Source organism: Pseudorasbora parva, chromosome 5, assembly GCF_024679245.1.
Source record: "Pseudorasbora parva isolate DD20220531a chromosome 5, ASM2467924v1, whole genome shotgun sequence".
NCBI classification, from domain to species: Eukaryota; Metazoa; Chordata; class Actinopteri; order Cypriniformes; family Gobionidae; genus Pseudorasbora; species Pseudorasbora parva.
In genome coordinates this window covers 27,908,414-27,931,616 of record NC_090176.1, presented here as the reverse complement: position 1 = coordinate 27,931,616, position 23,203 = coordinate 27,908,414, and the positions used below count along the sequence as shown (strand labels likewise).

Here is a 23,203-nt window from a genome sequence, read left to right as displayed (position 1 = left end):
GCACCATCTGGATGTAAACAGACCATCTAATTGAATCTGAATCAAACGTATGTAAATTTGTAATTTCGTAAAGCTAACTTAAACAACAAAACCAACCAAATGAAGTAGATATTTCAATATATTTAATTGTTTGCATTTCTAAAATCAAATAAAAATTGAATCAAATAAAAATTTATTTGATTTGATTTATCTGAATTTGAATTAAATAATAAATGTAATTGAAACTAATGAACCTATGATCAAAACTTTCTTGGCATGGAAGTTTTTCTGCAATGTCAAACACATTAGGCCATTAGGGACTACTACAGGTGGAAAGATATATATGATTATTAAGCATCTTCTGCCTGAGTCTTAACAGAGAAGAATTTGGTGTACTTGTACATCGTTCCTATCAAATAAACAAAACATGTTTTTTTAATAAAATGATAAACTAAACCAATTGGGTAACATTACACTAAATTATACCTGTTTATACTTTTATAGATTTAACTTGAATGAATGAATGAATGAATGAATGAATGAATGAATGAATGAATGAATGAATGAATGAATGAATGAATGAATGAATATTTTTATTTAAGTGTCATGTCAGCCCACATGGGCTTATATGACACTATCCAATCATTAGGAAAGATGTCCATCAAAATTGTATTATATATATACAATATAATAAGCCACAGGCAGGAGGTCAAGTGGAAGACCAAAGAGGAGTGAAGGAGGACATGAAGGTAGCTCGTCTGAGAGAAGAGGATACAGAGGATAGGACTAGATGGAGGCAGATGATTCGCTGTGGCGACCCCTGAAGGGAACAGCTGAAAGAAAAAGAATAAGCCACAACATCCTGACATAATCACAACTAAATTACCTCCTGTCAGGGTACAAAGTCTTTTGTCGTAATGTCCATGCCTTCTCAACAAAGGTTGCCATACAAAACATTTCATTTTCAAATCACCAAAACATAAACTCTAATTCTAATTACAGTGCCTTATAGTGGGGTAAGTTCAATAAGGCTTAATTCACCCCACAGCATTTGGCTCACTTTGCCCCATAGCAGCCATTTTGGATAAAACTAGCTAACCAATTCAGGCTAATTAGCTAAATGATTTGCGTGGTTTTATATATTGCTAGATCACCAATATATATCATAAATATTTCAGACCTGGATAAATTAATTAATTACTTTGATGCAAGAATTTTGCTCTTCTCTTTCGTAAGTCGCTTTGGATAAAAAAAAGTGTCTGCTAAATGATTAAATGCAACAGCCATTACATTACGTCTGTTGTGCAATTTTGTTTTACTTTTACAGTTTTTAAAGGTGGGGTAAGTGTTATTTCAAAACCATTTTAGAAAAAGGACTTGGGCCGAGTGAAATAATAAACTTGTAGCCAATCAGCAGGTAAGGGGCGTGTCTACTATTGATGGTGGAAAGAGCTCTCGCTCTGTGCACGTCATTATTTTAAACACATGACGGACAATAGGTGAGAACTGGCCTAATATATCCTGGCTTTTGATTCACTATGCTCGTGTGTCATGTTCGCTTGTTTGTTCGTTTGTGATCGTATTGTGTCTCACTTCAGTGATGATAAAGACCCGATCATTTCCACACTGTATGGAGCATCAAAATCTCCTCCCTGTGTGATTCAAGCATCAGCTCAAAAATGTGTCCGACAAGTAAGACACTATACTCCTAATATATGTTTGTTTCCTCTTTTCATGATCTATAACCCTTATCCGGTCATAATTGTAATATGTCGTTAGCTGGACTGTCGTGCTTGTGTTCTATAGAGTTGTTAATGAGAACAGTTTGTGTTTTTGTGATCGCTATAACTCTATAATCTTGTTATAATTGTAATATGTTCGTTAGTTGGACTGTAGTGCTCGTGTATAGAGTTGTTCTTGAGAACGATTTGTGTTTTTGTGATCGCTATAACTCTAATCTTGTCATAATTGTAATATTTTGTTAGCTGCACTATTGTGCTTGTGTGCTATCGAGTTGTTAATGAGAACGGTTTGTGTTTTTGTGATGGAAGGGGTGACTTTTTCATTGAATATTCGACCTGGATTAGTAATACACAGATTCCGACATAGTCGTTGCCTGGGTTACGTATGTGTGGGGCGGAGCTATCAAAATAGGGTCGAGACCCTTTTGAGGGTAGGGGCGTGTTTGTTTTGGTGATTTGAAATATCAACAACTGTTACCAGATAGCATTTACCCCACCTTTAAAGCAGCACTCGGCAACTTTTGCTCTCGGGGTCCCCCTACAGTTTGGAAAAAATAATGTCCTTAACTACTGTCGTAAGCTCTGTCATACTACAACAGGGGATGCCATCGCGCATGCATATGTTGACGACAGCCCTGATAGCCCTGAACTAGTAATGCGCGGGTCGTCTCATAACCCGTGGACCCCGTATGTCTATTTAATGGTCGCGGGTGCGGGGCGGGTTGTAAAAACATATACAGTGGTGCGGGGCGGGTCAAATAACTAGCATGTCATATGTATATAATTTCATGGGTTTTATTTTTTTCAAACGCCAAATAATCACGATGCTCACGTTTACAAGCCAGCGTCATTATAGCAGTCTCTTGTTACCGTTTTAAAGAGTCTATATGATACTTCACTTCAATGTTTGATTGGTAGGTAATCACCGTAACAAGCATGACAGCATCGGTCGGGCACGCCTCCTTCAGCTCACGCCAACGAGTAAACGCTGGACACATGTTGATTCTCGTCCTGCCTTTAATCCCATCACTTTTTCGTTTCCTCTTATTGCTTTCCTCCAACAAAACCTTTTCTTTCTTATTTGTCTGTGCTGCTTCGGACATGACTATATTATCCGACGAACAAAGTTGGGCTCGCACGTCCGAATTTAAGGAAGTGTGGGTGTTGGTGGAAGTGACGTATATGCCGTAAAGCAGTCGAATTTTGTAGTTCTTTTTTTTCTCGGGTTACTACCCGAAACCCGAAGTTTAAAAGTACGATTAAAAACGATACAGACCCCATTAAGCTAAGTAAATGGGTTCCTTCCACTCCTTCCATGTGCTTCTCATTTTCACAGTCTGGTAGAAGTGATGGGTGGTTCCAAAATATATGGTCACATGACAATAAAAGTATACAGTTGCATGATAAAGGGGGTGGGTCAACTTACCCGCTGGCTCATCTTACCTCACTCTCCCCCACACACAGACATTGTAGACTCAGCAATGGTGGACGGATCATGATTGTTCTCCATTAAATGATTGGCTGAGATCAGGACTCCTGTCCACACAGACTGCATTATCTAAGTAATAGTCATCAGGGGAGTCATTACAGAATTGCTGCTTACTGAACAAATAAAGTTGTCTTTAATTTTAATGAGAGCTAACAGCTGTTCTTGCAGGGAAAGTTTAAGGAACGTTTGCAGTAGTGATGCAGCAAAATTATGTTTTAACAGAAAAAACAGAACACTGAAATTAAAGTTTTTATTTAGCCTAAAATCAAGTCTCATTATGCTGTTCAGGGTGTCGTTTTCACAGATGGTAAACCAGTCATAATAAAGTTTTTTGGTAAATAAAAACCATGATATTACAAAGGAACTGTAAAGGAACTGTATGTAAGAAATGTATTTCAATTAATCATAAAAATCAAAAGAGTGCGGAATCGTGGGAGTTGTAGTCTTCACCTCACAGCTGGCGGAAAAGAATCAGGATGGGATGTGGGCAGAAATCATGTTAATGGATGAAATTATTATACTGTTAGTTAGTGTAGAAGCTAAATCTAATACTTAAAGCTACTGAGATGTTTTGGTCCCGGAGAATAAATACCAGAAAGGCCATTTTTTCGTTGCATCACATCACCGCTTAATTGGTCCCGCCAACTCCAAACACTGAATAAATGTCTCATTAAGTACTCAGTACATTTGATACAGAAAAGTTTCCTTAAACGTTGACCGCTATTGCGGTCAAAACCTTTTTGCCCTTCCGGGTCAAAACACCTGCCTCCATCATAAAGGAAGAATACCTATATACATAGCAATCTTGTACCAACAGCGCCACTCAGTGGTCAACACAAGAACATCATATTTTGGCTCCTACAGTTAGTATGAAGCAGAGCAGGGCCGAGTGCTGTGGGAGCTGAATGAAGTTGCTGAATCGATTGCTAGTGAGAGAGACGAGCATGACACATGGCTCAACAGGAACTTTTACTATGCCATAGTCGCCGCTTATGCTTCCGCCTCTTCCAGTCAAGCATATGTTGGATTACAAAGCGCTGTTTTATCATAGATAATTGAGTGTGTTGAAAATGATACTATAATGTAACTCATTAGTGTGCGTTCGCTCAGTGGCTGCTATGAGACACTTGAAGTGCACTGCAGTAAGGTAGATTGATGGTTTGAATTGCTAAATGGTATGCAATTAATTTTAAAACCTATTGTATGACAGAGAAAATGCTGTATTGCTTTACAATAATTTGTTTTCTGCCTATAAATGTCTCTAAACAGTTAAGCATCTTTGGTGTTTCCATGGTTACTACAAAATAAAACCTCTGGAGATCACGGGTATGATGTCATTGATAGGTGACGCACGGACACGGTCCGTGTCATTCATTGAAATATATTTCTTACATACAGTTCCTTTAAAATTGCTTATTTTTCTGGATTTAAACATTCTTGGAAATATTTAGGATAATGTAAATACACACTTAGTCAACAAAACATATAACACTGTTCGAGGGTTTTTTGAATATTTGAATCCAAAAATCTTATATTGTGCCTTTAAACAAAAATTCCAGCTCCCCAAAGGAAGCTAGTGAGACAAAAAATATCTAAATAATAATGAAAGCACATTTGCCTATTTCAGTTTTGTACGTAAACAAAGCAAACATAAACTAAATTGTGTTTAGCTATAGATTCCATTAAATGACCTTGACATGTATCATTTTCACTAGCAGAAAACGTGGCAGAAGTGGTGCAAGGACAGATGAGCTCAGAACCGCTCAGTATGAGTCACTCACAGCTCATTTGTATATCTCATGTAGATTACATATACTTTGAGTATTTTGTTTAAACAAACTCTTAATGTTCTATAATATGGCTTAGATGCAAATGACATACCTACTGTTTATAGCTACTGTATGTTTAGCTTAGTCAAGTGTGGATCTCTGGAAGAGTTGTCACTGCCGAAAGAACGTGCATCATATCAGTCTGGCCTTGCCCTTGATACGTGGCATGTCGGCATTTATCTCAGGCGACGGAATAATCAGAAATGCTAGTCTGTTTCACAACTAGAATACCACATGACATTGTCATGTTATGATGACTAGAGCATGATGATGACTAAAGCATCATGAAGAGAGTGATGATGACATCATCAGCATCATTACTTTTACAGTTATTCATCTGAGGCTCATGACAAATAAGTCAAGTTTGCTATAATACAAAGGGGCCAATTTGGTACTCTATATAGCTCTGACACAACACATCTCATTTTGCGTCTGAACTCCATGATAAAACGATTCAAAGACACCAAAGGACGTTCCTTTGGTGTCTTTGAATCGTTTTGTTAAACTAGGTCACCTTATCAGGAAGGACCGATATGTGGCGGGTGATTAAAGATGTTTTATTTGATTTTGAAAATGTAATTTGCTTGTTGTAATTCAAGAATTTGAATGACCTTGAGGCAAAATTTAATTTTAAATTTGCTAAATGTCAGGAAGGTGATACATATTCTCTGCTCAGAATATGTAATTTTGATAAGTAAAAATGATAATATCAGCAATTTAAAGGGCTTTTGATTTTACTGTACATAGCTGATGTTAAAGTTGCGATAAAACAAGCTGTGACATATCTTTTCTTCCATATCGAAAAAGAAAAAATGTAGGGTGGAACTTGGTTCTATATGCATCGGTTGTTGTTTGGATTTTGGCAGATGATGGGTTTAAGTTTAATTGATTGGAGAAGTTTGGAGAGAAGTCGTTATTACTTTGTTTGTTTTTTAAGTGAAACCTTGTATCTCAGTTTACTGTATTAGCAGAGGCATCAATGCAGTACACTTCATTAAGACCGACTGTGGTTTCTTTTAGTTCATGTTTTTTTTTTTTTTCTTCTCCATTATGTATCACAGTCACCTGGATGTCTGGAATCAAGTCTATGTTTTTTCAAAGTTGTTTTGATGAACCGAAGGCCATCAACGGATTATACATTCAATGTGCAGTTTTATATTCTCTCTACATCAAGGCTGATGAAAAAAAGGCTCAATTTGTAGAGATGAAATGGCCACATTGTTGGTCGCAAAATCATCCATGGTTGTTGCCGGGCCTCATCTGCATAGCGTTCAGCATCAAATGCATTGAATATTCTGCATCATAATAGTACCGGTGCTTGATATATGCTGAAAGGGCTTGTTAAGACCCCTTTTGTTGTGTAAATACCGATGCCATTGACGAATTCAGCTCTTCCTCCTGTTTTGCATAAAGTTGACTTTGAATCAACGCCCTATTAATTCAATTAAAACAATTAACAACCACTCTGACCAAATATGGGCTATATCCAGGTACTCACTTCCTGAGGATGGATGACACAATTTACAAAAAGCAATTGTGATTATTTTGATGATTATAAGTCATTACCATTGCTATTGAAGATCTTGACTCTTTTAAGGCAAGCAGATGGTGACAATGTCCCCGTCCTTTAAAAAGGTTTTAAAGAGACTTTGATACAAAGATTTAACTTCTACAGTTTCTTAAACTATAAAATCTAAATAAACACATTAATATTAAACGAATGTACTTGAAGTAAACAAGCAATATTATGAAATGAGTTTACTACTGTGCAGAGCCCTGGAGGACAAACAGACTTATATTAGGAGGGAAAAACACTGTTTATGCTGTGCAAAATTAATGTGAGCTGTGATGTTTTGTTTGGACAGTATGCAAGGATTTTGTTTGCAGACCTTGCAGTTTTCCCATGCATAAAAGACGAATTCTAATTTGATTGTGAATACTATAAAATTCTAATAATATTTAATGTGGTAAATCTGAAAGTGATGACATTTACCGGAATGTGCAGATTACATTACATTTTTGTAGAATGTTCTTGGTGGTTAGAACTTGCTATGGTTTTAGGTTATTAGTGTTGTGGGTGGTTGCTTGGACATTGCTATGGTTTTCTGAGTTACTACTAGAGTGTTGTGGGTGGTTGCTAGGGCATTGCTAGGGTTTTCTGGGTAATTTATATTGCATTATGGGTGGTTGATAGGGTGTTCTGGGTCATTTCTAGATAGTTGGTAGGTTGTTAAGCACTCATCATTGAATTTCAAACCTGAAACACTCGGTCATTGTAAATCCCGGGTAAATTGAATCCTGGGTTATCCTGCTTCACGTTTCACACTGCTCATTATTATTAGTTGTTCATAAGCTGACATTTCACACTGTACATTTCTAAATCCAGGGTTAACATTCTTATTTGCATATATGCGGTGTCAGTGTCATTGATTGGATGAGCGCTTTTAACCCCGTCTAAAGGGACTGTATTTAGAAATGGGGTTAGCACCTGGGGTTATGAAACCTCTAGAGCAGGGTTAGCACTGATTTTGCAGTGTTAACCCCAGCAAACCTGTTCAGTGTGAAATGATGCAGTGTTATAATGTTAAAGGTTGATGCTTGGCAACAGACAATTAATCGCATACATATTTGCTGCTTTGGACAGTCACAGAAAAACATTGTATATAAACAGCAAATTCTGACAGAAAACACAACAATTTGAGTGAAGAAGAGATGTTTTCAAATGTGAAAAGCCCTCAAATTTTGGCAACACAATGCGGGAACCCTGGGTAAAAATAACTCGCCTTCTAAATTACAAGTGTAAAAAGTTTATTTTCTCACCCGGGGTTAAGCGCAGTGTGAAAAGCCCTTTAAGTCTATCTAGTATATGGCTTGGATCCAGTATTCAGTCCATGTATTTTTTGCCAGTTTTATAAGTACATTCATTATAAAGTACACCTCTAAAAGCATCAGAATTTAAATTTTGAGGTGTCATGTTGGTCATTTAGCTTATATTAGTTGGGACATGTCACATGCCAAAGTGAAACAAAGAATGTTATCCTGTATGAGTATTAGGTATAGTGAAGCTAATGTGAGGTTACAAAGATGTATAGCAAAATATGGATTTCTGTTATCATTAGGGAGACATTTGTATTCAATGTACTACTCAGGAATTTGATTGTGTTTTGACGTTCTCCATGCGTTTAATCAGAGACCTGTTAACAAACAGGGAGAACCATCGAACCTGAAAGTGAGAATGTGGGCTGGTTATGGTTATATAAACATTGACATAGACTGTCTGCCCCAATGGACTAATCAAACTTTCCACTCACACACTGCACACATATTGGTATATGCAGCAGCTTCATTGAATACAGTTGAGTCAATACCTTGTAGTCTCATTGAAACGGTCCCATGCACTAATAACAATACGTTCCTGCTATACGCGTTTGCTGTCCCCAGTCGTGACTCATCTGAGGAATGTGGGACAGTTCCCATGCTGTTTCCCAGGCTCAGAGTAACATAGGAAGTGATGCCAGTACTAACCATCACCTCAGCATATTAAACATATGCATCTATATGAGTAATGTACAGCACACTGGAGCATAGCTGAGCATTGACCTACATCTGATACATTATATATGCACATCCCATACAGTTTCTTTGTTTCGTTTGTTGACCATGTTCACATGCACCATATGCGTGTCAGTGTGTTAGAATGAACTGCCCTCTCTGTATTTGTGTCAGTGTGTTATGTGAGCCCTTTTCTCATGGTACAATACAATCGATTGTCCCACATCCAGCCACCCTTCAACACCAATATTGTGTCCTATAATGTTGCCAAATAGGATATAGAGTCCTATAGCTAATACATTTTTATGACATTAAATATTGTCACTGTTATAGGCCTGTTTTAGGGTCATCACTATTGGCAATTATGCATTATGGGCAATATATTCTTAGTTTATTTATTGTGGTATTTTTATTTTATTTTTTATTGAGACCATAAAACAATGATAGATTTGTGAAGATTTCACAAATGTGATATTTAGCTTGATTCTACTCATGATTCAACAGAGGTCTGACTGAGAGTCTGTCATATTAACAATTGCTCTATTGGTTTGACAGTTTTGTGAATGCCGTATCAGCTTTTTTTGTGCGTCAGATGCTGAATCATATCCAGTTCCAAATATAGTCCCTCTGTATGGAGACAGAAAAAAACTCATAATGGAGAGACGAACCTTGTCTGAAAGAGAATTGTGTTTATTTATTAATTTATTTTGGTCTTGTGTGAAAGGCGGTCTGTGCTTCAGTGATCACTGTGTGGAGCGGGGTGAATGAATTATTGAGGCTTGGTAGAGCCCTCATAAATTAGGAATGGTGGATTCTTTGGGCAGGGTGACGGCCGCTGCTCTGTGGCCGCTCTGCATCTTGAGTGTCACGGCCACCAGCTTGAGACTCTCTCTCTATAAACCCTGAGGGCCATCAATCTCTTTAATGGTTCCACTCTCCCAGACACTGTCTATTCAAAATCTGGATCTATTTTGTGCATTTGTCAGATTTAAAAAATGCTTAATTCACTCGGCTCTGAATGGATGTTTCTTCAACTGAAGGGACTTTTATGTCCAATGGGATGATTTTTATTAATAGTTATAATGTGACCTTCATTTAACAGTTAGTTAACTGTTAAATGAAGGTCACATTAAAACTTTGAACCATGGAAGGTCTTGGAAGAAAAAAAATAAAAAAATAAAAAAAATAAATATATATATATATATATATATATATATATATATATATATATATATATATATATATATATATATATATATATATATATATATATATATCCTTCAGAAATCATTCTAATATGCTGATTGATGCTCAAGAAACATTTATTATTTATTATTATCAAAACAGTTGCTGTATATATATACTGTTCAAAAGGGCTTAGAATTGTTTTAAAATAAATTAATAATTTTATTCAGCAGTGACAACAGTGAAGACATTTATAATGTTACAAATATTATATTTCAAATAAATGCGGCCCTTTTAAACTTTCTATTTATCAAATAATCCTAAAATGTATAATGTATAATGTTTTCCACAAAATATTAAGCCGCAACTGTTTTCAACTGTTTTGATAATTATAAATAATAAATGTTTCTTGCGCATCAATCAGCATATTAGAATGATTTCTGAAGGATCATGTGACACTGATGACAGGAGTAATGATGCTGAAAATGTAGCCTTGCTAGCCTAGAAATCTAGACGCACCCTAGAACTGAAGTCATCCTTAAGAAGGGAAGATGTGTTCTGAGTTTTGCCGACTGGATACGACGAAAGATTAATCTTTCAACTAGCTCCGCTTCACCTTTTTTTTTGCTCTGGTTGGTTGTAGCGCTATCCTATCGTGTGCAGAGGGAGTTTGGAAGACAACCGTTTATCCCGCCTCTCGGATTGAATCCTGTCAATGGTAAGTTTCGAAACCAAACATTTTGATGTGGGTCTGGCTTGTCAGGCTATAGCCTTGCCATTACAGCAATAAATTATATTATAAAATTAAAATAGAAAAAAATACATTTAAAATTATTTAAATTATAATATTTAACAGTATTACTATTTTATATATCAAAATTGATACATTTTTATTGTTTCACTCTTGTTCCAAACTTCCATCATAAATAAATAAATAAATAAATAAATAAATAAATAAATAAATAAATAAATAAATAAATAAATAAATAAATGTTTATGTTTGTTTAAAAAAGCTTACTAAATAATATTGGTAATACGATTATTGGCTATTGTGATACTCTCAGCAGTGCTATTCCTCCATACATTATAGTTCTCCTTTTTAATCCGCTCAGAAAAGCACCACGTTTTATTTTTTGTCACCATACTTGGTCGTTCAACTATTCGTGTAACTGTATTTAAATAGGGAAACGTGGAGGTGTTTGGTGGCTTCTAACTTGATCTCTGTTTGGTACCATAGTGAATGAACTGGGCTTAGTGGGCTAAGCTAAATGCTATCAGATCGCCACCGTGTGTCAGAGAGATTAAGTGCACGCACTGAGATGAGAGAAGTATGTATCAACTTGTCTTAGTTAAGGGAATAATGTGGTGTAATATGGAAAAGCGGTGAAGTATCCCTTTAATCGTTGTTAAAGGGTTACTTCAGCGATTAGCATATGATGTGTATCAGTAGAAACGTTGGATTATATTCAAACGATTGTGCTTCCCCTCTCATATCCCCATGAGACAAGTGATTTATGCATTTTATTTCTGGAAAAATTCCTCTGATGACGCAAATTGACGATATTTGTGTCATGGGAGGAATTTTTAGCCAAAGGCTAAAGACTACAGCCAGCAGAGGGAGCTATTTCCACCCGAGAAAATTTTTGTTTTCAACCCGCGCATGGGCGCTGGGCTCGCACTCATGGCTCAGCTCACAGCTGCAGGCATTCATGTAAACAGGGTGGCCGGCGGAGCAAAGTGAGTGTTTCAACTTCTCAAATGAATTCTTATGAAAGTTAAGCTTCCAAAGGCATGAACTGAAATGTAATCTGACTCCTGCAGCGTTTGTGCTGTGACACTCCCTCAGCGGCTAAATCACATTATATTGAACAGACACATTCAGTTTTTCAATTGTAGTGTCTGTTCTCTGAACTGATTTTATGAAAATGAACGCAGCTGGCAAATTATCCAGTAATCTAGTAGCGGTGGCTTTGGGAGTGGCCTCATAGGGCAGCGAAGCATTCTGGGAATTGTTGTCTTTTATCCTCATGAGACAAAAATAAATTTTCTGTCTTTTCTCAGTCTAGAAGGCACCAAATTCAAAAATAATTTTTACATTTCTACTTCATTAATGACCCAGTTTAAATACAGATTCATCTTTCCAGCGCTAAAGTACCTCATTAATGTTAATTCTAATATTTACCAATGCATTATTAAAAATAATAGTTGTATTTTAACAGTAGTTAATTCACTGTGAACTAACATAAACAAACAATGAACAGTTATATTTTTATTAACAAAGATGAATGAATACTGTTACAAATGTATTGCTCGTTATTATTTCATGTTAGTTAATAGATTATATAATGTCAACAAATGTGACTTTATTGTACCATGATATTAATGTTTATTTCCATTTCTAATAAAACTTTAAAGGGGACCTATTATGCCAATTTTTACAAGTGTAATTTGAGTCTTATCCCAGAATGTGTCTGTGAAGTTTCAGCTTAAAATACCTCACAGATAATTTATAAATCCATGTAGTAAATACCCATTTCTGGCTACAGTCAAGAACAGGCTGTTTTCGTGCATGTGCCTTTAAATGCAAATGAGCTGCTAGCATGAGCATGCTGTCCCCTCTCCACACAGTTCCTGCTTCAATCGGATTCTCCGCCAAAATGCTAACAAGAAACATGCTGCTTGCTTTTGTTTAATATGTATATTGCGATCACTCTCACGGATATCATAGTTCTTCTTTCATCGTTAAAGTTTAATATTTCCATGCCTTTTAAAGCTATCAGGGCTCTCAAGTCTCACGCATTGGGCGTGAGACACACGCATTTCAACCCGTTCACACGCTCACATGCCACACCTTGTATTTCTCACGCAGAGAAATCGCCAGGGTAACACGCGCGCTATTAGAGGAATCAAGCGAGTCCCCCATAGAGTTCTGACGGCCCTGTTAATCTAATAAAAATAGAGACCGAACAGCCAATCATAAAATAGATTTGCTGTATCTGGGTAAGATATAGATATTCCCTCCACCCAAGAACGTTTACGTTCTGATTCCAACGTCACATTCTGTGATTCACGCCACGGCCTCGCTCATTGAATCAAATGCTCGCTGAAGTACCGTTAGTTGGCAACTAGAAGCCCCGATGACAGGCGCAGAGACACAAGATAACGGTGTCAAGTTAAGTTTCTGACAGCACTTTGTTTTCTGTTCTTAATCCCTCAACAAAACTTAAAGGAAGCCTCGTCTCAATCATGATTTGCATGAATTGCATTTTGCTATCGTACGTTATTGCGCTCTCACTCAGTGAACATCTGTGCTCACCTGCACTCGTGAATGCGGTGATGGACAGCTGTCCTCATTCGACTGGTGTTTGGATGTGATTTTTTTTTAACTCACTTTCATTAATTAATTTATTAAAAGTAACTCAATTTTGTAAGATCATTTTCATTTAAGTAATTCCAAACATCACGAGACAAACGACATTAGTGATCAAATACAGTCGAGTTATTAACCCGCTCCACAGCACCACCCAGTGGATTTAGTTAAAACTGCGAGATTTAGAGGGATTTATAATGGAATCACTGCATTTGCGGCCAGCGAAGCAATATAGTAAAATTTCAATATTATTTTTATTTTTTGAACATTAATTACAGATCAAATATATTCGTGCTCACCCCTATTTATGGAAACTGAAGTGTAGCGATATAAAATTTGCAATGCAATATGTAAAATGGCAATGCATTTCAAAATTTACATTTACATTTTCCATACCATGTGTGCAACATTTGGAGCAAAATAATAATTCAAATTGAATAATATAATTAAAATGTATTACAGAAATAATTAGATGTGTTTAACATGTTCATGCAATTCCAAAAATTATGCCACGTCACCGCACTAGCCATTATTTTTAATGGAAAGGAGACATAGGTGTTATTCAAGCATTAATTAAATTTTGCATGGTGGCAAAACATTTTTTTTTTTTACATTTTGTTATTTTAACTGAATTCAGAAATGCTTTTGAAATTAAAAACTTTGCTTTTAATAAACAAAATACATATTTGAAATAAAGACTGTTTGGAGTTGGGTGCTCCGTTCCCTGAATCCACAGCCTTTGTTGTTATTTTGAGTGTACACAAATAAAAGTAGACAGTTTATAATTATGTCTTGTACTTAGCCTATCTGTATGGCTAAAAAATGATGGGGTATTGGTGTGGGAGTTGTTTCCGCTGTCATAAAGAGAGGAAAAACACACACACACACACAAACACACTAATTAAATACATATTTATTTTATTTGTACGAATTTTCAATTTTTCATATCAGACCCCCATACCCAGCCAAGCCCTCGGCCGAAATCTCACTCTGAACTCAGTTCAAAACTTGAGAGCCCTGAGCTATATATGTTTAAACATCTAATAGATTGTTTTCTGAACGCACTTATCTGAAGCACATGCACAGAGAAAACTGGCTGTCAGACATCAAATATTGTGAGTAACTTCTATTTCACTTTTTTTTTTTGTGGTTAAACTGTCAAATACACAATGGTCTTGTTCACTGTTATCGCTTGCGAAAACTAAATAGCAGCGGCATGGGTGGAAATGTGTAGATAAAGGTCCCGTTCTTCGCGATTCCATCTTTCAAACTTTAGTTAGTGTGTAATGTTGCTGTTAGAGCATAAATAATACCTGTAAAATTATAAAGCTCAAAGTTCAATGCCAAGCGAGATATTTTATTTAACAGAGGTTCCCTTTCAAAGCCTACAGCGAACGGCCGGTTTGGACTACAGCAGGAAGTGCAGGGATGTAATGACGTCACTAGAACCGTTTGTTGACTAACCCTCCGCCCACAAGAACACGCAAAATAGGGGGCGTGGTCTTGTTGCTCTCCCACATGGAGAAGAGCGCGCATTCAGCGCTTGCATCTCCCCGTTATGGTAAGAGGTGGGACCTTTCAGGGCAAAGTGCGCTAAGCTGCTGTCCAATCACAACACAGGAAGCGCTGGCCCAATAAGAACTCGTTACGTGTTTCTTAAGGAGGGACTTCATAGAACAAGGTTATCATCAGGCCGTTTTAGGACAGAGGAAACAGCGCTGTACAGAAAAGTAAATTGTGTGAAAAATACTATGTTTTTTTACACGTTAAACATGAACTCATGTTATATTGCACACTGTAAACATAATCAAAGCTTCAAAAACACACAAAGAATGGGACCTTTAAGGAGTGGTAATATTACAATAAGATCCCCTTCCTACGTTGGAATGGGAGATAAATCTAAGCGGCTGGTTCGTTCACATGCTTGCAGAGAAAGGCTTACCAAAACAAAGTTACTGGGTTATCCTTTTTCACATGTTCTAGGTTGGTATGCACTGGAGACCCGATTATAGCACTTAAACACGAATAAATTCAGATTTACACCCCTTTAATTTTGGCTAATAGAAAAATACAACAATATTAGGCATATTTAAGATGTATAAAACACTGTGATAAAAGCCATAACAAGACTTGCAGAGTTGGGTACAGAATACTTAATTAACAAAACATAATTAGAGGTGGAAATAATGTGGTGAAATACCAGAAAAAGGTCATTGTTGGAAATTGTTAGTTAAAGATGCAGTACGTGCTACTATGGTAGATATCCAAAAACCACGGTATTACCGTGGTACTTTTTGGTATGTGTTTTTAATTAAACTAATGTGATCATTTTGTCACGTTTCACTCTTAATTACATTATATTTGTGATTTTTAACTCACCATATTTCTTGTATTAGCACTGTGTGCTGCTGTACATACTATATATGGACTATATGTGTCTCCCTCTGGAGAAGCATTCAAGCTAATGGATGAAGCATTTACTGGCTGTAGTGTATTAAGCCAACCCCAACTGAACCATAGGGACCTGTGATTTTATTTCGATCCCACCACTGCGGTTAGCCATTAAAGTGCCAAATACAGCTACATATCGTGATTAATAACTTATAAAGATAAATTACACAATAGAAACCAAAATAAACTGTTAGAGTCACTGATAAAAGTGCCACTTTGGCTAATGTAACGTTAGAAGCCTCTGAAACAAAAGCTAATAGAACATTTGGGTCTCTCCAGAGAGCTTGGTATTAAATGCTGATAATGCATCAGCTGCCTGCCTCTTGCGCTTGCCTTGATCCCAATAGATCACAGGTACTGCAGAGACTGAGAGGAAATCCCTTCCTTTGACCCGGCCGCTCCATCCCTGAGCCCAGGAGATGCAGTGTGTGTGCTGCATGGCTTGACAGGCTCAGCTGATGTCTGTTTAGCGCTCTGGTCGCTGGAGGAGCCGTGGAGCATTTGTGGTTATGTAGAGGATTAGCTCTCTCCATATGGCCTGGCCACGGCATCCCCACGCAACATACTGTAATTACAGAGCACAGCTAATATGCTCTGAAAGCCCTCTCATGGGAATTCTGAGAAATGCTGCAAAATACTGCACTGCGTACGGCCCATGCTTTGAAATCTCGTTATTTATTCTCGTTTTAAATCTCGTTAGATTGTTAGATATGTAGGTTATTTATTTATGTATTTAGATATGTTGATACATGTTTATTTATTTGTTTAAAAATAAATATAAAACCAAAAGGCTAGGTAATCTACCTTTTTATTTATATTTATTTACCAGAGTTTAAATAAATAAATATAAAAAACCTAGATAAATTAGTGGATTGATTTAGATTTTAGAATCATTTATTTATATATATTTTTAAAACGTATTACAAAAAAAATCTAGATAAACTAGTATATTTGAAGAGTTCAGATACAAACGCCTCAGTCCGTCTGATGTTTATCTTTAAAATAAGTATTGTTTGGTCAGGCTCCTATGTTTCTACCTAAGTTCTGGTACTTCTGAATGGGCTGAGCCTGGGATTTAGTGTGTTTGAAGTGAAAGTATTTTATGAACTTATACTAGAATTTATACTAAATGCGGAGAGCATTTACTCAGTATCGTTATATTATTTTGACCAAAATGGCTTTTAGAAGCTTTTGCACCTACACTTTTTTTTTTTTTTTTTTAGATATGTATTTATTTATTTAAATTCATATAAAACAAACAAAAAAACTAGGTAATCTACAATTCATTTAAAGTTATATATTTATTATTTTTTAAATTATATATAATTTAACATAAGCTACTACTTTTAGTTTTATTAGTTTATATATTTATTTAATAATAATAATAATAATAATAATAATGATATATATATATATATATATATATATATATATATATAAGATAAATAAATATAAAACTAAAAACATTGTTTTTTATTTATTTAATTCACTTATATAATTTAGCTGCCAGTCAGTTGTTGGACATTCCTACAGAGTCATTGCAGTGACACTTGAAGTTTGTTTAAAGGAGGTGTATGTAAGATTGTGGCCAAAACTGGTACTGAAATCACTATCCCCTCTCCCCCTCCCCCCTGACTTGAGGTTGCCAGATAGCAGGAATATTTGTAGCTGCAGCATAGGCCGTAAAAAAATATGGACGTCGCGACTTCATCCGTTTCCGCTGAACAGAGTTGAAGCTTTCAGGCGACCTGCACGGCGCTGACATCTTGGGGCCGAGTCTGCGCAGTAGTGATTTTGGGACCCGAGTTGCGCAGTAGAGAGCAGGAAGTACAGTCACAAAATCAAAAGCCCGCCTACACTATCACAGAACAATTAATTATGTTGATGCGAAATCAACAGTTATGGAATAGTAGAAATTAAAGCTAAAGCTCCAATCTGCTCCCAGAAAATCCTGAAAAAAGTCTGTTAGTGCCCCAGTGACAACTTCACTCAGAGATGATGTCAATCTCAGCTGTCAATCATGTTGTCACACCCCCCGTTTTTATAGCATCAAATAACTAACTAAAATAAAAATAACTAACTAAAATTAAACTAATTTAAAAAACGAACACTTGAAATGAAATCTCAGTGATAATAACTGCCTAATTTGACATAAACTAACTTTGGGTGAAAAGTATTAGAAGTGTAATTTGATTGTTTAGTTTGCCTAGCGTCCATTCAAAAACACGGAGGTGCGGCTATACTGGGACCGGTCACCTGGGGGAGATTGAGGCGCGAAAGCGTCAGTTTCTGAGAGGGCTGCTGCAGGCTTGAGCTGCAGTTGGAGTAATAGTATAGAGCTGGCAACCCGGATGTCGAAACACTACTGACTTCGTGATTGGTAGATAAGTGGAGGGTGGAGCTTCAGGCCAGAACACAACATGAACATCAACATCAGTTGAGGGCTGCAACAACAACTTTTAAATGACAATATCCTGGCCAGACTACTGCTGTCAAAGATATAAGTATTTGAGATTAACATGATTTCTTAATGTCTAATGACATATCAGGGCCATTTTATGATTCATTAAAATACATTTCTTACATGCAGTTCCCTTACGGTAAAATTGTAATTGTGTAATGAAGAAATATTTTTTATACCATCACAATTTCGATTAAACTGCAATTAACTCAATATTAAAGACAATGACTATGGACGAAAGACAAATGGATGTTACATCGTCCCTGCCTTTCCATTTTAGCTCAGTTAAACTTCATGAGTGGATGTTGTATACGTCAGTGTATCGCCTGTGGAGCTTTGCTACGGTTCACAGGGTTACCCAGACTCAAAACAAGGAAAACCCCCTTGAGAGGACAGGTGGGGGGTAAGCGAGGGTGTATATCAGGGAGGTCCTTTTTAGTGAAGTCTGTGCTTGAGTGGTTCCCATGCCAACGGTGAGTGGAGTGGTGTTTGGAGCATGCTCAGTGAGGAGCTGGCGGCTGTAACAATAGCTGAGAGAGCTAAAGCAGCTCACATGCTGCTATCACATCAGAGTGGAATAGACCGCTGCGTGCGCATTGCTGATTCTGCTGACATGGTCTGCCTTCTCGTCTGCTACCTGTCGTTTCTGCATGAGAAAGAGGTATGCAACTCTAGGATTTTGACTTGTAGAATAATCAGTTTGTCACTAGTTAATGCTGGTTATTAAATAACTATTATTTTCTGCTTGTTGAATGGGATGATTTGTATAGGAATGAATGAAAGAACATATGTTTCTATGTTGGGATGCAATCTTGTGTATCCACTGATCTAAGTTACATCTTTTTTTATTCAAATTTCAATTAACATGTGCAGTTTATTTATGTGATTCCTCATGGTTTTTGAGTGAAATCCCACCCGAGGAGATTTCTATTTCAGAATATGCAGAGCAGACTTGCTGAACAGTACAAGGGAACAGTGTGAATATCATTTGCATACTTCTGCTCATGACATTGGATAGATCTGAAGCGGAGGATAGACCTCTGGAGGGAGAGAGAGAGAAAGAGAAAGAGAAGAGCTGAATACATTTCTACCCGCTGCTCTGTCACACGATCCTTCTGTTGTGCGGAGTTGTCATGCCTCACTGACCCCTTGACGTGTCGTCGTGACGATGGGAGTAAGGGGTCAGGATGTTTCGTTGTGACAACACCGGCATTCTAGTTTTGAGTCTGACCTGGTCTACCAGCGTACACCTTAACAATACACAGAGCACAGGCTCGCTGGAGATGTAGCCGTAATGAAATGCTTCATTGATTTATTGTGTGTTGGTGTGTGGGCACTGAGCACTATACAGAATTTGAGCCGGGATGTTCAAGACCATCGGCTCAGTGTCTGCCACACATGCTGTGGATGAAAATGGGCCGGGCTGCTTCTCTGTGGAAAGCCCTCAATATTTCATCTAGTTGGACGGTAGAGCGATAGAAAGGGAAAGGGTATCTCAGTGGACAGGAAATTGGAAAATAAATTAAAGTGACACTTTGCATAGTAGATAACGCCTTCTCTGTGGAGCAGAACGGATTGGTGGACATCTGGTAATCTGAAGGTTTTCTAAACTAAAGAAATAAAGTATGGCATTATTTACACTACCTGATGTTTTTTGAAACCTGCATCTGTGGAACACAGCATTAGTTATTTATTTCAGTGTCCAAGCTTCTCTTTTCCAAACAAAGAACATGAATGGTGACCATGGCTGTCAAGCAATATATAGCTTCAGAAATCTAGCCAGAAGTAGTTGTTTATCCGGGTATTTGCCTACTGTTTTATGAATACTTTGAATTGTGACAGAATTATTGTTTTCCTTTATTTATATATATATATATATATATATATATATATATATATATATATATATATATATATATATATATATATATATATATATATATATATAAATAAAAGAAATAAGCATATTCAAATAAGTCACTGCACTGTAAAAAATGATGATCAATAAGTCAAGACAACTGTTGTTACACGTTGTTTGTGTTGTTACACTTGGTTCACATTACTTTAACTCATTAAAATAATTTTACACAATTTCAACTTGTTTTTACTAGATTTCACTAATTCAAGTTATAATATAATTTAAGTTGAAATTACTTGTACAGCCAATTTGATTATAGCCTGCTTAAAAATGTAAGCAACCACTGAAATATGTCTTTGTACTTTATTTACCCCTAAAACAATTCATAATAGTACCTTATGGGTACATATTACTTATAGTAATAAGGTTACTAATGCACCTTTTAGATAAAGTACACAGTTGTCCCTTTAAGGATATTGCCTCAGTTACCATTTTTGCCACACAAAAAAAGGAGCAGTTTTAGATTGACTGTGTGTGTAATGAAGGCAAAAATCATTCATTTCTCAGGGAACTGTCCCAGAAAAATAAATCCATGGAAATATTTTGACTTAGGGTAACCTTCATATTCACCTTAGACTGTCTATACCTAAATAGCTTGAGGCAAGGTTCACATTCATGCAGAATGCTAAGCATGTTTTTGGATAAATAAAAGGTCTGCTATGTGAACTACCAGAGCTTGGTTTTGTTATCTGGAAGAGGAGATAGTTATGTTGCAAAGTATGTGGGGCATTGGCATTGAACTGCCATTGTTCATGTGTGATGAATGTTTGGAATAATTATAATGTGTCAAAGAATGTCAGTAAACCAGCATTTTACCATCTCATTATGCATTGAGTCAAATCAAAATGTGGTGTGAGGTTACACTATGGTTTTATTGTGGAAACACTTTACAATAAGGTTCCCTTTGTCAACTGCATTAACCAACAATGAAACATACTTCTAAAGTATTCATTAATCTTACTTAATGTTCATTTTCAACATCTACTAATACCTTTTTCAAATCAAAAGTTGTATCCGTTTGTATATTATTAGTATTGAATTATTATTGTATTTTTATTAACGTTAACAATGTTTAATAAATATTGCATTGCTCATTGTTAATGCATCAACTAATGTCACCTAATTTTTGTAAAGTTGTAATGTATATTTTCATTCATAATTCATTAATAGTAATGTCATCACAAAAGTTTTCTAAATGGAGGCTTTTGTAACCTTTGCTCCATTTGTGGGCCACGGTCTCATTCAAATGACTCGACTTTGAAATGGAGATGATTCTGCCCAGTGTTCATTTTACCCAGTTGGATTGGACATTTTCCTATGAAAGGTGCACCAGCCTACAGTAAGCGGAGATGACAGCTGATCAATTGCCGTCCCCATCCTGTTCTAATTCCTAATCCCCCTTTCTCCCCCGTCTGTCCTACCCTGCTCTCACCTCATCACCCCCCGATGAAAGCCCATTACCGGGCAAGTGGTTCTGACGGAGATTGGGGCACCTTCACGTAGAGATCCGCTGCTTTGATCCCTTTCTCATTCACAAAGAACAACAAAGGAGCTGATGTGTGTGTGTGGGAGGGCCCCTAAAGACAGGGTTGTGTGGGTCTTGTGATGTTCTCCCAATGGATGGTGATTAGGGCTCATATGGAGCTGTTGAAATATGACAGCCACAGGCAGCTCCTGAGGACATCCAACAGCCCTGCTCTACTAAAAGAGAAGTGCGATGCTGTTCATCTTAATGCCCAGCCCATAATGTAGTATAGATTGCTATATGGATGGCTGTGTTATGAATGGCTGGGTAATACTTATTGTCTGTCACTTTGTAAATTATTTGTCATGTTTTATTTATAAATAATACAGTAAGCTAATCAAGATCTATAGGACTAAAATCTTGGATGACCTTGGCTGAGCTTGTACCTGTATACTAGCGTTCAAAGGTTCGGGGTCAGTAAGATGTTTTTATTCAGCAAGGATTTAAACTGATCAAAAGATATTAAAGGCTTTTCAGATAAATGCTGTCCTTTTGAACGTTCCTAAAAATGAATCCTAAAAAACATGTTTCACGGCAGCACAACTCTTTTTAACATTAATCATAATAAATGTCTCCTGTACAGAAAATTTGAATATTAGAATGATTTCTCAAGGATGACTGGAGTAATGATGCTGAAAATTCAGGTATAAATTACATTTTAAAATATAATGTTTAACAATATTGCCATGTTTAGTGTGTATTATGGTCAAATAAAATGCAGCCTTATTGAGCAGAAGAGGCTTCTGAAGACTTTTGCCATTTTTGCAAAAGAAATATGATAATAGCTGGTGTCCAAAGCCACTCACATCAACATTTTTGCAACATATGAAAAAATTAATAGCATCACAGACCAACTGAAACATCTCGGATTGACGGTTGAACAGAAAACATCAAGCTCCGATTGCATTTACCCCCGTTGTAAGGCATTTGTATTACGATTAGAATGCCATTTCCAGTATTTTGAAAATAAAATATATATTTTTTAAATTGTGTCTCACAAACTTTATTCAAATTCAGTCATTTCAAATGTGTTAGAACATTTTCAGACTTGAGCATAGTTATATTATTTACAATTATTACATGGTTACCAGATCTAGTGTGAGGAAATAAGCACAGAAAGGCCAGATCCAGAGCTGCTGTGTGGTGTTAGCACATGATCACACTCCCCATCCTACTCATCAAAGTATAGCCGGTGTAATCCACATCTGGTAGCGGAGTATTGTTCTTTGCTCAGGTTTTAACTAAGGGTGCTCCGATCAGGAATATTGGAGCTGGTCGCCGATCATAGGAAGCAGTATCTGCCGATCCGATCACCGATACCAATCTATTTGAAGCCTTCTTTTTATCATATAGAATTATTTATAGGGGTTTTAACGAAAAGGAAAAGTTTAAAACAGATGTGATAGCTGATTAGAATGAGTGATGTTCCATTTGTAATGTACAAAATCTGATTCACCGTCGCTGCGCTGTCGTCATCGTGTAAAGCCCGCCCCAACGTTTCTGATTGGTGCCGCAATTTCGACGGATTAGAAATGGGCTTGAATGGGCTCTTTGCCAGACTACTTGCACAGCAAATCTAAATTTGCCGGAAGTTGTCTGGGTTTTCCCTGGCTAGCTTAAATGTAGTTTTGCTCCCTAAAGCTATGGTCTGGATTGGTTAGAGCTTTGTGAAATCCAGAACCGTGTAGCGCAGACGGCAACA

The 23,203-nt window shown here is 36.7% G+C and overlaps 1 protein-coding gene across 2 annotated transcripts in view; it reads left to right on the top strand.

Annotated features, from left to right (window-relative positions):
* arhgef49 (Rho guanine nucleotide exchange factor 49) overlaps positions 1-23,203 on the top strand; it is a 66,992-nt gene that overhangs the window by 1,407 nt on the left and 42,382 nt on the right. Inside the window, exon 1 of one of the 2 annotated variants that reach the window (XM_067443744.1) lies at positions 18,588-18,719. The exons of the other annotated variant lie outside the window; for it this stretch is intronic. The gene's annotated coding sequence lies outside the window, so the exon portion shown is untranslated. Of the gene's footprint in view, positions 1-18,587; positions 18,720-23,203 lie in introns of those variants that run through there. 2 annotated transcript variants of the gene reach the window in all.